We start from the raw sequence: 13,119 nt of genomic DNA, 5'->3' as shown, positions 1-13,119 counted from the left end.
TGGCAAAGTTACATGAGGCAGCATCTTCTGAGAGGGTGTGGGGTGAGTAGGGGAAGGCCTGGAAGAAACCCCAAGGGAAATGTGATGGGAAAACCACGAGAAGAAGAAAAGAATGAGCAGCCAGCTGCTGGAGAAGGTGAATTCTGGGGCCTTAACTGCCCCACCATGGGGCTCGTGTGAGCTCCCTGCTACACACAAGAGCTGCCTTGCCATCTAGCCGCTCTTTTTTTTTCCAATCCCAACCATCCATTCCACATATTTATCTAAAAAACAGTCACCACAACTCATCTTGGGGAGAAGAACTGCTGTGAAACCCATGAGCGAGAGGCTGCTGCTGTGACCTGGGAAGACCTGCCCTGCATCCCTGGCAAGTTCTCTGGGGTGACTCTTCACCATGGGTGGGTAGCAGGCTTTTCCAGACAGGAAGTGTGTGGAGAGGAGCAGGGACTGTGGCCAGTGGGTGACTCATGAAGCGTTTACCAGCCATGTGGGTGCCCACCACCCTCAGATGGGGGCAGACTGGGCCAGTTGCATCAGACTTCCTGGAAGCATTTCTTCATTTCTATTTTTGAAGACACTGAACTTCCAGAGTGACATCTCTCCTGACGACTTCAAAAGGCACTCCAATCAGCAGCCATAACCAGTATCTTCTTACACATACTTTATCCACCCAACTCTACTCACTCCCCAACATGCCTGCACACAACAGAGGAAGTGGCCAGACAACACGATGCAGCCTTTCTAAGGGCAACAGGAAACCATACAATACCACGGAGCCACAATGAGGACCCGGGCAGCTAGAGCTCCCACACACCACCATCTTTCCCAACAGCCAGACCCTTCCTGGCCCACAGACAGGGTCAGGACACAGACAGCATCAATTCCCAAACTAACTGGTTGACAGGTCAGAGAATATCATCATTCAAAAGATCACAGGACTTCCTGTACAAATTAACCCAGATTCAAAGGAACAGGGAGTCAGGTACCCTTATACTGCAGTGAGAGGGTAAATTAGTACAACTTTCTAGAATTTGGCAACATGGCAACATTTATTAATATCCTTACATTTTGATTCATTCAAAATTTGCACATATACACACACACACATACTTTAAAAACTGAATACCTACCAAGTGCCAGGAACTATGCCAAGTAGTAGGGGAGACAGAGAAGGTGACTGTTCTCAAAGAGCTTTTGTTCTAGTCACAGATTCGGACAATTAACCAATAAATCAACAAAATAATTTCTGAGTGCAGAGAGCACTGGCTATAAGAGCAAAAGATGAGAAATAACCTAAACGTCTGTTGGCAGGACTGATTAAATAAGATTAGATATTCTCATAAGAATGAATACTGCTCTGCTATTAAAAGTGCATTCTTGAAAACTATATTCAAATTGCTAGGATATAAATGTTTAAAGCAGGTTTCAAAACAGTACCATGATTATGTCCAGTGACAGAAGCCAATCACAAAAGATCACATATTGTATGATCCCATTTATATGAAATGTCCAGAACAGGTAAATCTGTAGGTAGAGAAAGCAGATGAGTGGTAGTCTTGGGCTGGAGTAAGGGCGGGATGGGGCATCGAGGCGGGAATGCACGCTAATGGATTATAAGATGTCTTTTTGGGACTAAGAAAATGTTCTAAAACTAGATTGTGGTGATGGTTGTACAACTCTGTAAATACTAAAAACCATCAAATTGCACACTGTCAACAGGTGGACTTTATGACTTACATCTCAACAAAACTGCTAAAAAGTAACATTCAATATGACTTCAATAGGGTTTTCAAAAAGAGGGGGTGTGAAGGGTCATGAGGGGAAGGATGAATAGCCATTGAAAACATTAACCGTGGAAATTCTCTGAGAGGAAAGTTCTAGGTAATTTTATGGTCTTCCTTATATTTATCTTTATTTTCTGAATATTCTAAAATATAGAAGTTTATTTAACTGGCAAACCAAATTATCCAGGGTTTTAAAATCTACTTTTCCAAGTGAACCTTAAGTATGTCCAAGGCACAAGACTAGAAAGGTCCAACTGCTGTGCTAACTTAGGTATCTCTAGGGTTGTCATATTCTTCACACCAAAGATACCAACCAGACAGCCAAGCAAAGGAATTTCATATTTCAAATAAATCAGACCAAGTAGCTCCTGGTTAGGGAGTGTCTGCTGACTGCTGGAAGAGCTTGCTACTCTCTGCAAACACTTTCAAAGAAAAACACCCAGCGGCCACCATAAAGCTCAGATACTATCAAAGCATGCAAAACAACATCAAAGATTTGAGCAGATTCAAATAGAAACTTCCTGGACACTTTCAGGAGTCACTTCCTGGTTGTGAAGTGTGAGGCCCTCTGGACAAATCATTCTCTCCCACGTGGCCTCCTCTGATCAGTGACTTCAAAGGCATCTTTCTGAAATGACTGGGCTGAGGGAGGGTGCCAGCCTCTGGAAGTCAGTGGTTTCCCAACCAGGCTGTACTCCCAAATCAATGGGGAGCTTTAAAGGCAGGTTCCTGGACTCCATCCCTGGGAATTCTAATTCAATAGGCATGAGGAAAGCCCAGGAATCTACATTTTCCCCAAAACTCCCTGGTGAATATGCCAGTTGAGTCAAGTATGGGACTCACTGGGCTGGATACCATCTGGGATAACTCAAAATAGGGCTAGCCTCCACATCTGGCTACAATGCAGCAGGAATCCCACCCAGTGAGCACTGTGCATCAAAAGGCCACTAAGTGCAGAAAGGGAAACTCCACAGGAAAATTCCATGCATGTCTGGCTATCACTGCTGAAGCTTGGGGGAAGCTAGCAAATCCCTAGAGCAAGCCTATTTTGGAAGGTTCCCTAAGACACAGTGATCTTGGATGCTCATCTGTGAAAAGGGGGATGACTAGTACAACTTCCACTGTGGGAGACCACAAGAAAAATCAGCCCTCTCCAACCACACAAAAGAGCCAGCAAGCTTTGCAACTCCCAAGGAACCAGAAGCAGAAAGGGATGCAGTATGGCATGACAGACTGTGAGTCTGAGTCACACAGATCTGGGTTCAAATCCAGGTATCCACTACCGGCTGTCTGTGGATTAAATATGGCTACAAACCTTTTGCCACTCTTTCCATCAAGAGGTGGCATCTAGTTCCCAACCTGGAATCTGGGCTGGCCCAGTGACAGCTCTGACCAATAGAACATGATTGAGGTGATGTTCTGGGACGTGAGCCCAGGCCTCAACACGACTGGCTTCCACTGTCTTGGCCCCCAGATGCCATGCTGCAAGAAGTTCAGGATAGACTCTTGAAGGATTAGAGGCCATGCAAAGAGAAGCTGCCTTGGACATTACAGTGCAGCTAAACACAGACAAATGGGCAAGCTTGGCCGACATCATGTGGGGCAGAACCAAGCAGCTGGACCCAATTCACACAATCAAGAGAAAGGATAAATGGTGGTTGTTTTAAACTACTGAGTTTCACAGGTGATTTGTTACACAGCAGTAGGTAACTGAAACACTGTTTCTCCTTGACCAAATGGATTTTTCTGAGCCTTGGTTTCCTCATCAATCAGATAGGGAATGATGATAACCTGAACAGGGTTGTGTGAGTTTCAACAGAAGTGAACGGGCTGTGAAAGTCTGAAGCGCAGCCCGGTGCCAGTTACCATCACTATCTGCACAAACCCAATGTTCAAACCACCACCACACCACCATATCCTTTTTCCACATTTAGAGTCTTTTTGGGCCAAGGGTACCTCTTCATACACAAAGTACAGGAACTATTTATACTCGCCCTATAATTGGGAAGGACCCTGCCAACAAATGCCCCATGTTCCCAAATCACTCACCTCTCATCACACCAGTGTTCCCTCCGGCCTCTCTTCTTCCTGTTACAGTGTTATCTTTGTCCCAGCCATCCAGGTTCAAAGAATCAACCTCTTACACTCCTCCATTTCCTTTTAGCATCCAGGGAACGGACAAAACCTCACCTCCCCAGTCACCCCCACCTTTCCACTTCCAGTGCCATCAAGGCACGGTCATCAAAGCCAGGCAGGTCTGAGTGCTGCTCTGCAACTTACTACCTTTATGACCATACGCAAGTCATAAGTATGGCCATACGCAAGACCATATGCATATTAATATAAATCAGTAATACCTTCTTTTTGTGGTCATTTCGAAGAAAGAATAAGCAGCTAAAGTATTTAGTACAGAGGCCGGATGCAGCGGCTCACGCCCATAATCCCAGCACTTTGGGAGGCCAAAGTGGGTGGATTACTTGAGGCCAGGAGTTCAAGACCAGCCTGGCCAACACCGTGAAACCCCATCTCTACTAAAAATAGAAAAATTAGCCAGGCATGGTGGTACACGCCTGTAGTCACAGCCACTAAGGAGGCTGAGGCACTAGAATTGCTTGAACCCGGGAGGCAGAGGTTGCAGTGAGCCGAGATCATGCCACTGCACTCCAGCCTGGGTGACAGAGTGAGATTGTCTTAAAAAAAAAAAAAAAAAGTATTTAGTACTACAGGCCAGGAATTTCTCACCTGTACTACTATAGCCATCTCCTAATCTAGGCCTCTGCCTGTGTATCTCTCTCCATTTTGACCCCTCTAGCATAAATGCTATCAGATTAATTGTCCTGTATAGCAACTATCACATTATTCTCCTGCTCAAAGACCTTCCATGGCTCACACTGTTCTCAGATCAATCTCTGACAACCTCTCAGCTAAGTATGTAAGATTGTCCACAATCATGGCTCCATCTGCTGCCTTGGCCAATCCTATCCTTACTGCAACTTGCTATTAGAGTCAGCCTTCTAAAATGGCTGGCAACAATCCTCACCTTCTGGTATTCACATCTTTGTGTAAATCTCTCCTAACCCATAGAAACTGCGAGATAGTGTTTTAAGCTACTAAGTTTTGGGGTAATTTGTTATGCAGGAATAGATAACTAACACTCGTCATTTCCCCTGTCACACCTGAGCTGTTGTTCTTTTCTTCAGTCATATTTGCCCTTCCTACAACATCTCAGCCTGCTGAAATTCTGCCAGGCCTGCAAGGCCCACTCAGATACCAGCGCTCACTCACCCTGAGCCTTTCTTAAGTATCCTCTGGAAGCTTTCCCTAGTTCCCCAGTGTCTATCTCCATCACTGCACCTATCACACAGAAGCATTGTCAATCTGTTTATCTGTGTGTAAAATGACAAGGTTATTCATTGCCAAAAAAGACTAGAAGTCACCTGCACATTCATCAATGAATAGGAGAATGGCACATCCAGGCCGTGCATGGTGACTCATGCCTGTAATCCTAGCACTTTGGGAGGCCGAGATGAGCAAATCATTTGAGATCAGGAGTTCAGGACCAGCCTGGCCAACAAAGTGAAACCCTGTCTCTACTAAAAATACAAAAATCAGCTGGGCATGATGGCACATGCCTGTAATCCCAGCTACTCAGGAGGCTGAGGTGGGAGAATCACTTGACCCAGGAGGCAGAGGTTGCAGTAAGCCGAGATCGTGCCACTGCACTCCAGCCTGGGTGACAGAGCAAGAATCTGTCTAAAAAAAAAAAGAAGAGACTGGCACATCCATACAATGGATGAGCCAACTGTTAAAAAAAAAAGAATGAGGGGCTGGGCGCAGTGGCTCACACCTGTAATCCCAGGACTTTGGGAGGCTGAGGCGGGCGGATTATGAGGTCAGGAGATTGAGACCTTCCTGGCTAACACGGTGAAACCCTGTCTCTACTAAAAATACACACACACACAAAAATTAGCTGGGTGTGGTGGCAAGCACCTGTAGTCCCAGCTACTCGGGAGGCTGAGGCAGGAGAATGGCGTGAACCCAGGAGGTGGAGCTTGCAGTGAGCTGAGATTGCGCCACTGCACTCCAGCCTGGGTGACACAGCGAGACTCCATCTCAAAAAAAAGGCAGGAGAATGGCGTGAACCCAGGAGGTGGAGCTTGCAGTGAGCTGAGATCGCGCCACTGCACTCCAGCCTGGGTGACACAGCGAGACTCCATCTCAAAAAAAAAAAAAAAAAAAAAGAATAAGGAAGCTCTACATGTCTGGTATGCAAAGATGGCCAAGATACAATAAGTGAAGCAAGGTGCAGACCAGTGAGTATAGCAGACAGGTATCAGGTATCTGCCTAACGAGTAACACTTGGGGCCGGGCGCGGTGGCTCACGCCTGTAATCCCACCATTTTGGGAGGCCGAGGCGGGTGGATCACAAGGTCAGGAGATCGAGACCATCCTGGCTAACACAGTGAAACCCCGTCTCTACTAAAAATACAAAAAATTAGCCGGGCATGGTGGCATGCGCCTGTAGTCCCAGCTACTCGGGAGGCTGAGGCAGAAGAATCGCCTGAACCCAGGAGGTGGAGGTTGCAGTGAGGCGAAATTGCGCCACTGCACTCCAGCCTGGTGACAGAGTGAGACCCTGTCTCAAAAAAAAAAAAAAACAAAAAACAAAGAGTAACACTTGGGAGGCCAAGGCGGGGAGACTGCCTGAGGTCAGGAGTTTGAGACCAGTCTGGCCAACACGGTGAAACCTCGTCTCTACTAAAAATACAAAAAAAAAAATTAGCCAGGCGTGGTGGCATGCACCTGTAATCCCAGCTACTCAGGTGGCTGAGGCAGGGAAATTGCTTGAACCAGGGAGGTTCAGGTTGCAGTGAGCCAAGATCGTGCCACTGCACTCCAGCCTGGGCAACAGAGCAAGATGCCGTCTCAAAAAAAAAAAAAAAAAAAGTTAAACATGGAATACTATATGACCCAGCAATTTCACTAAGTATATTCCCAAGAGAACCTAAAGCATATGTCCACACAAAAGCTTGTACATGAATGTTCATAGCAGTCAAAAAATGGAAACAACCCAAATGTCCACCAATTTACCAATAAATAAAATGGAATATATACACACAATGGAATACTCAGCCACAAAAAGGAATACAGTACTATTATATGCTACAACATGGATGAACCTCGAAAACATGCTAAGTGAAATTGTTCAGACACAAAAGGCTACATATTATATAATTCCATTCATATGAAATGTCCAGGATAGGGAAAGCCATAGAGAAGGGAAGTAGATTAGCAGCCAAGGGATGGAGTAACTGCTGACAGGTGAAGTGTTTTTTAGGTGATAGAAGTGTCCTGGAATTAGTGGTTAATAGAACACAGTTAATATAATATATAAACAACACAGCTAAAATAATATATAAAACAGTTAATATAATATATAAATATATTAATTTAATATAATATATAAAACACAGTTAATATATAAAAACCATCAAAGTACACACTTTAAAGTGGTGAATTTGGTTATGTGAACTATATCTTAATTTTATGCTATAAAAATATGTAGAATATAAAATAAAATAAACTGCTCACATTCTGCCTGTGGCTCAGGCATCAGTCACCCTGTCCATGCCCTCCAGCCCCAAAAGGCTGCCTGTCTCCCCCATTTTTGTGTCCCCTGGCACTTTCTAGCTGCTCACTCGCCCTTCATCTCCCCTGTGACTTCCCACTTTCTGACTCTTGGGCAAGGCCTGGCCCCTGCCTCACTGGATCCACCCTTTCCTGGTGGGTCCACACCACCTACTCAGACCTACTGGAGAGCGTCTGGAGGCCGAGGCACCAGCCCCAGAAGTCACCCCAGATGAGCTGTCCAATGGCCAGGGCTGTGGTTACAAGCGTGTGTCAGCTGAGGGATACGGTTTCACATGGGAACTTAATTATAGTTCGGGAGTGGTGAAGGGAGAGGGGGTGGCGCAGGCTTTGAGGGGACGTACAGGAAGCCAGCGGGTCTCACCAGGCCTGGGATCACAGCAGAACAGATATGATCCAGGCAGGCCCACAGGAACGCACAGCTTATGGAAATCAGCCTGCTTTTAAGCATGAATTCCTAGCCCAACCTGTGTGCAGGCCAAAGTGGCCCAGAAAAGACCTGAGAAGCCACTGACCCTCAGTGCTCAGAAAGGCCTTCTCCTTGCCTACTGCCAGAGACCCCATTTTATTCTGTAAGAAGTGACAGGAAGGCATAGCTTGTTCCCCACAAAATACCCCATCTTCAATTTTCTCCCTTGCTTTGAGATGCATTTCTGGAACGGAATCTGAGTTACTGATGCACGGAACATCTTCCTCTATGCTCGGATCCCTGCCTACTGCCCAGGGAGATGCCAAGAAGCTGTGCAGCTGCTGCCACACAGGTGTCAGTAGAGCACAGTAGCCAGATATACCAGATGTGTCAAACTACTGGGGCTGGGCACTGCCAGGTGAGGGAAGCAGATCAGGCAGAAAAAGAGAGAATCTCTGGAAAGATCATGGAAAGAGTGGGGCCAGGGTGGAGGAGCAGGTGCCACTGAGACACATTTTCTTCTCCCCTATGTCTGGCCCCTATCTGGGCCCCTTATTCTCCAGGCGTCTTCCTGGCCAGCTTGCTTGCTGTTTCAGAGAGGTCCCTGCAGTCACCTGCTGCCTACCCCGCCCCAACCCATCACCCACGCAGCTTCTCACTGACTCAAGACAGAGCCAGGGACCCAGGCCCTCCTCTCAGTTGCTCTTCCCAAGACCCCCACCCCCAGCCCTGGCATTACCCTTCCTATCTACCGTCTGTGCATCTTTTTTTCTAAACTCCTGAGAGATTCATCCCTAAAAGCCATAGAAAGAAACCTTCAGACTGGAGGTGGTATCCTTTTCTGGATTTGTATGGAAGGAAAAAAAAAAAAAGGCAGGAGTGGTGAGTAGGCAGAGCAGATGGGGCGCTGGACAGGGACAGGGAGAGACACAGATGGGGAGAGGCAGAGTAAGACTTCATGCACCTCTCTACCCTCTGCAAGTCTGGCAATAACATCAAGGAACAACCAGACAGTTCTTCCCAAGTGCCTCCCTCCAGGCCAAATGCCTTTCCCACAAATGGGAGGGGAGGTCCGAGGACAAGCAGACACCACAAAACCACCTGAAAAATGGGAAAGGCAAGTCACAAAACTAAATGTTAAACAGCATACCATTTCGAAAGGCAGAAAAAATAACTAGGTATACACAATTTGAAAAGAACCTAGGTAAAAAAAAAATATCATATATCAAAGCAGACACTTATGTGTGATTATATATTACTTTTTTCTCCTCAGTGCTTATCTGTATTTTCTAATCATCTATAACGAATGAGCATTATTTATATAACTAAAACATTTTTAACTAAATTAAAAATGCCATTGGTGGCATCTGATTAATTTCAAAGCTCCCAAATACAGTTTCCTAAAGGTGTCATCCACTGTTTATTACTAGTCAGATAAACAGCTTGCAAGTGGCAGGCCCTTCCTCCATCACCTCGTGCCCAACACCCAGAACCACCTGTCCCCATGGGACACAGACCCCTACCACTCCAGAGCTCATATCCAAAAGCCAGACCCTCAGCAAGGTGTAAAACTAAACATAAGGTTTGGGGGTTACAGGCATCCTTAGGCCAGAAGATTCCTCGCTGCACCCCCCTGCCTTTTCCAGGGCCCAGGCAGGGGCTGGCAGGAGCACACTCTAGGCTGCTGTCACTGGGAAGTACCCTGTGGGGCTCCACAGACAATCACTGGACTCAGGTTAATACCTATGCAAGCCAATGTTCAGATGAAGAGGAAGACAAAAATAACATTAAAGTTATTTTTCTTTTTTTATTATTATTTTATTTTTTTAAATAAATAGACACTGGGTCTCACTACGTTGCCCAGGTTGATCTCAAATGCCTGACCTCAGGTGACCCTCCCACCTTGGCCTCCCAAAGTGCTGGTATTACAGGTGTGAGCCACCATGCCCAGCTGCCTTGAAGTCCTGTTTGGTCTAACCAATAATGACTGGCATCCACCTATGGTGCTGGGTGCTGAGGGTCTAAAGACACTAATGAAACAATCACCATTCAGTGAGTGCCTCCTCTGTGCCTTTACACGTATGAGCTCATTTAATCCCCAGGGGTGGAGGGTCTACAGTTATCACCCCCATGCCACACAGAGTCTGGCTCTTAAGCACTACCCCATATTCCCTAGAAGTCCGTAACCTAACCCTGAGAAACAGGCAGTGAGCTACTCCCTTCTCTATTCCAGGAGGAAGCTCATCCCCCTCTGAGAAGCCAAAGAAATGAGAAGTGTGGCTGTTTCTCTGTCTCGCTTGCCCTCCCAGCCTCTAGCTACCCGAGATCTATGATCCCTGGGGCCTACAGCTGGCCTGAGGAGGAGCCAGCAGGGCAGGCAGATGGGCACAGTTCCCAGAGACCAGCCAAGGCCACCAGTGAGATGCCATCTATGCCTGCCTCTTCTGATTTCTAGCGCCATCCCTGCACCCCAGCCCCTGCATCCAAGCCAAGAAATGGGAACAGAAATAGAAAAGGCTCTCTAAAAATAAATCAGGGATGGCAAGGTGCAAGAAAAGAGAAAAATATAATGCCACTGCTGGTTTGGGTATAGTGAGTCCTGCTAGCTTAGGCAGGGCCCATGTTGAGAGGGCAAGTACCAAGAGCCCTGGCTCCCTTTCAGCCTCTGCTCACAAGCCTGTGGATGCAACACTTGCATAACTATTTGCACATACCTGGAGAGCCCATGCTGAGGTGACATCAGCAAGAACAGCAGGGCTACTGAACTGAGAAGAACAGGGCTCAAATTCCAATTCCACCACTTGTTAGCTGTTTGACTTGGGCGAGTTAACCTCTCTGATCCTACACCTTGTCTGTAAAATGAGACTACCACTACACACCTCTTGCAGGCTGGTGTAAAAGGAAGGTGAGCTCATCCGTGGGGTAACGACTGGCCTAAGGGAGAACATGAATAAAGGCAATTTCCCTCCCTTATTTCTCTCCCTATGTGCACATCTGGGCCAACTTCTCTCTTTTCACTTCACCAGACTGAAGCCATTGATTAATCACAGCAGAGATTTTTTTTTTCTCTTAAGAGTTCCTTCCACCCTACAGGCCGGGCCCACAGCTTGGCTGGCCAGTCTCTTGTGGTTCTAGGGGCTGCTCACTATCTTGGAGCAGATCCAGGGAGCCAGTATGCACGACTATTCTCAGGGCCTCCTCTGTCCACTGACCTGGAATGAGACTCTGCAGGAGGCCCCAAGGCCTGCCAAAATTTTGCCTCTTCTCAGTGACCAACAAGAGACTGCTATTTTCTGAAGCCAACAGCAGTCTGGCCAGTCAAGCAGGTACTTTCCAAACTGGAACAACTAGATCCAGCCAGCCATCCTTCCTAGAAGGCCTTGCTATGTAGTGATCAAAGACATGGGCTTTAATCACTTGGGTTCAAATCCCAGCTCTGCCATTCATTAGCTGTGCAACTTTAGGCAATTTTCCTAACCAGTCTGAGCCTCAGTATCCTCATCTCTAAAAGGGGTACAATGGTTCCTACCTCTCAGGGTTGTTGTGTGAATCAAAGTGATATATGTAGTGATCAGCACAATGCATTCAACATGTGGGAGCCATATTCTACCCAGATCGTTACTAGGTTATCTACCGGCTCAGCCATGGAAAGGGGATTAGACACAGGTGGGGATAGAAGTCAGCTGTGGGAGTCCCACTGGGGAGACCAAGAGGGGTGAAATGGAAAGAAACAGCGGGCCAGGGGGTTTGGACTTCCTCATGGGCTGAAGAAGGCCATGGAGGGGAACCTCTCAGAAACCACCCAGAACTCGCAGTGAATGGCCAGCCTGCACTGCTAGATACACAGTGCCATGCCAACACTGCCATGGAACTGCTTTCATCATTCAGAAAGAGGAGGCTGCTTTCTCCCCCTCTTCTAATATTTTTAAGTGACTATGTTTGCCTGCTGGTAGTCCCTAAGTATGATGTGATAAATATCCCATGGAAAGGAACTGAGGAACATGGGCCTAAAACTCGTGAGGTGGTGTGAGGGGGAGGAGAGGAGAAAGAAGGGGCAAAATGCCAAGCAAAGTAAAAGCTGTTATGGCACTTCAGGGCCACCAATCTCGTCTCTAACTTCATCTCCTGGTCTCCTCCCTCCCTCTGTCCAGCCACGCTGGCCTCCTCGCTATGCGTTGAACACCTCAGCTGTGTCCCACTGCAGGGCCTTGGAACTTGCTTTCCCTCTGCCTGCGAGATTCTTCCCACAATAGTTCACTCTCCTCTTTCCACTTATATGTCACCTTCGTGGTGAGACCTTCCCCGGCCCTCTATGTGGAACTGCCACTACCCTCCTTTCTGCTTAGTTTTCTAGAGAGCATCTGAAGCCATCTCACATGCTGTTGACTTAACTCTGGCTCCCTCCACTTCCCCCACCTCAGTTACCACGAGAGCAGGAGATTTTTTATCTGCTTTGTTTATCACTTCATCCCCAGTGCCTAGCACATAGGAGGTACACAATAAACATTTATTGAATAAATGGAAGAGGAGAGGGGAAGATGGAATTAGAATCAGATTTTAATAATCCTACATCCTCACTGGTCTGAAAGAACTCTTTGTTCATGATATCATTGAAGGTGCTGGGAGAGTTCCAAAGCAAGGATCGGGTACCATATGAGGCTTTCTCTCTTGCTTCCAAGAACTCCCCAACAGGTTCCCCCAAAGTGCAGATTGTTTCAAATACTGGTTCAGGAAAATGCTGGGCCTATGCTCTCTTTGTGCCATGAGAGGGACGCCTTAAAATAAGAACAGGGATCAGCCAAGCCACCACCTGTACCTGGAGGCAGATGAGCCCTGTATTAGTTTCCTACTGCACTGTAACAAATTACCACATTACCACAAACTTAGCGACTTAAAACAAAACACATTTATTCTCTTACAGTTCTAGAGGTCAGAAATTCAAAATTAGTTTCACTGGGCTAAAATCAGTGTGTTGGCAGGGCCACACTTCCTCCAGAGGTTCTAAGGGAAAACAGTTTCCTTGCCTTTTCCAGCTTCCAAAGCTACATTCGTTGCATTTTTGGCCTTCTCTTCCACCTCCAAAGCCAGCAGTGTAGCATCTTGCTGCAGTAGTCACATTGCCTCCTTCTCCTGTGTCCAATCTCTCTCTCTGGCCCCTACTCATAAGGACACTTGGGATTGCATTTAGGGGTCCACCCAGATAATCTAGGATAATCCCCTCATCTCAAGATCCTTAATTTAATTACATGTGCAAAGTCCATTATGTCATATAATATT

At 46.7% G+C, this 13,119-nt stretch overlaps 1 protein-coding gene across 26 annotated transcripts in view; it reads right to left on the bottom strand.

The window, feature by feature from the left end:
- Nucleotides 1-13,119, bottom strand: part of PPARD (peroxisome proliferator activated receptor delta) — an 83,441-nt gene that overhangs the window by 54,798 nt on the left and 15,524 nt on the right. For 2 of the 26 annotated variants that reach the window (XM_063812930.1, XM_063812916.1), the window contains exon 1: nt 7,377-7,518. The exons of 22 other annotated variants lie outside the window; for them this stretch is intronic. The gene's annotated coding sequence lies outside the window, so the exon portion shown is untranslated. Of the gene's footprint in view, nt 1-3,833; nt 6,661-7,376; nt 7,614-13,119 lie in introns of those variants that run through there. 2 more of the 26 variants (XM_063812909.1, XM_063812912.1) reach the window with 2 other exon arrangements.

This window comes from Pan troglodytes, chromosome 5, assembly GCF_028858775.2.
Source record: "Pan troglodytes isolate AG18354 chromosome 5, NHGRI_mPanTro3-v2.0_pri, whole genome shotgun sequence".
In the NCBI taxonomy this organism is placed as follows: domain Eukaryota; kingdom Metazoa; phylum Chordata; class Mammalia; order Primates; family Hominidae; genus Pan; species Pan troglodytes.
This window is presented reverse-complemented; position numbering and strand designations above follow the sequence as displayed.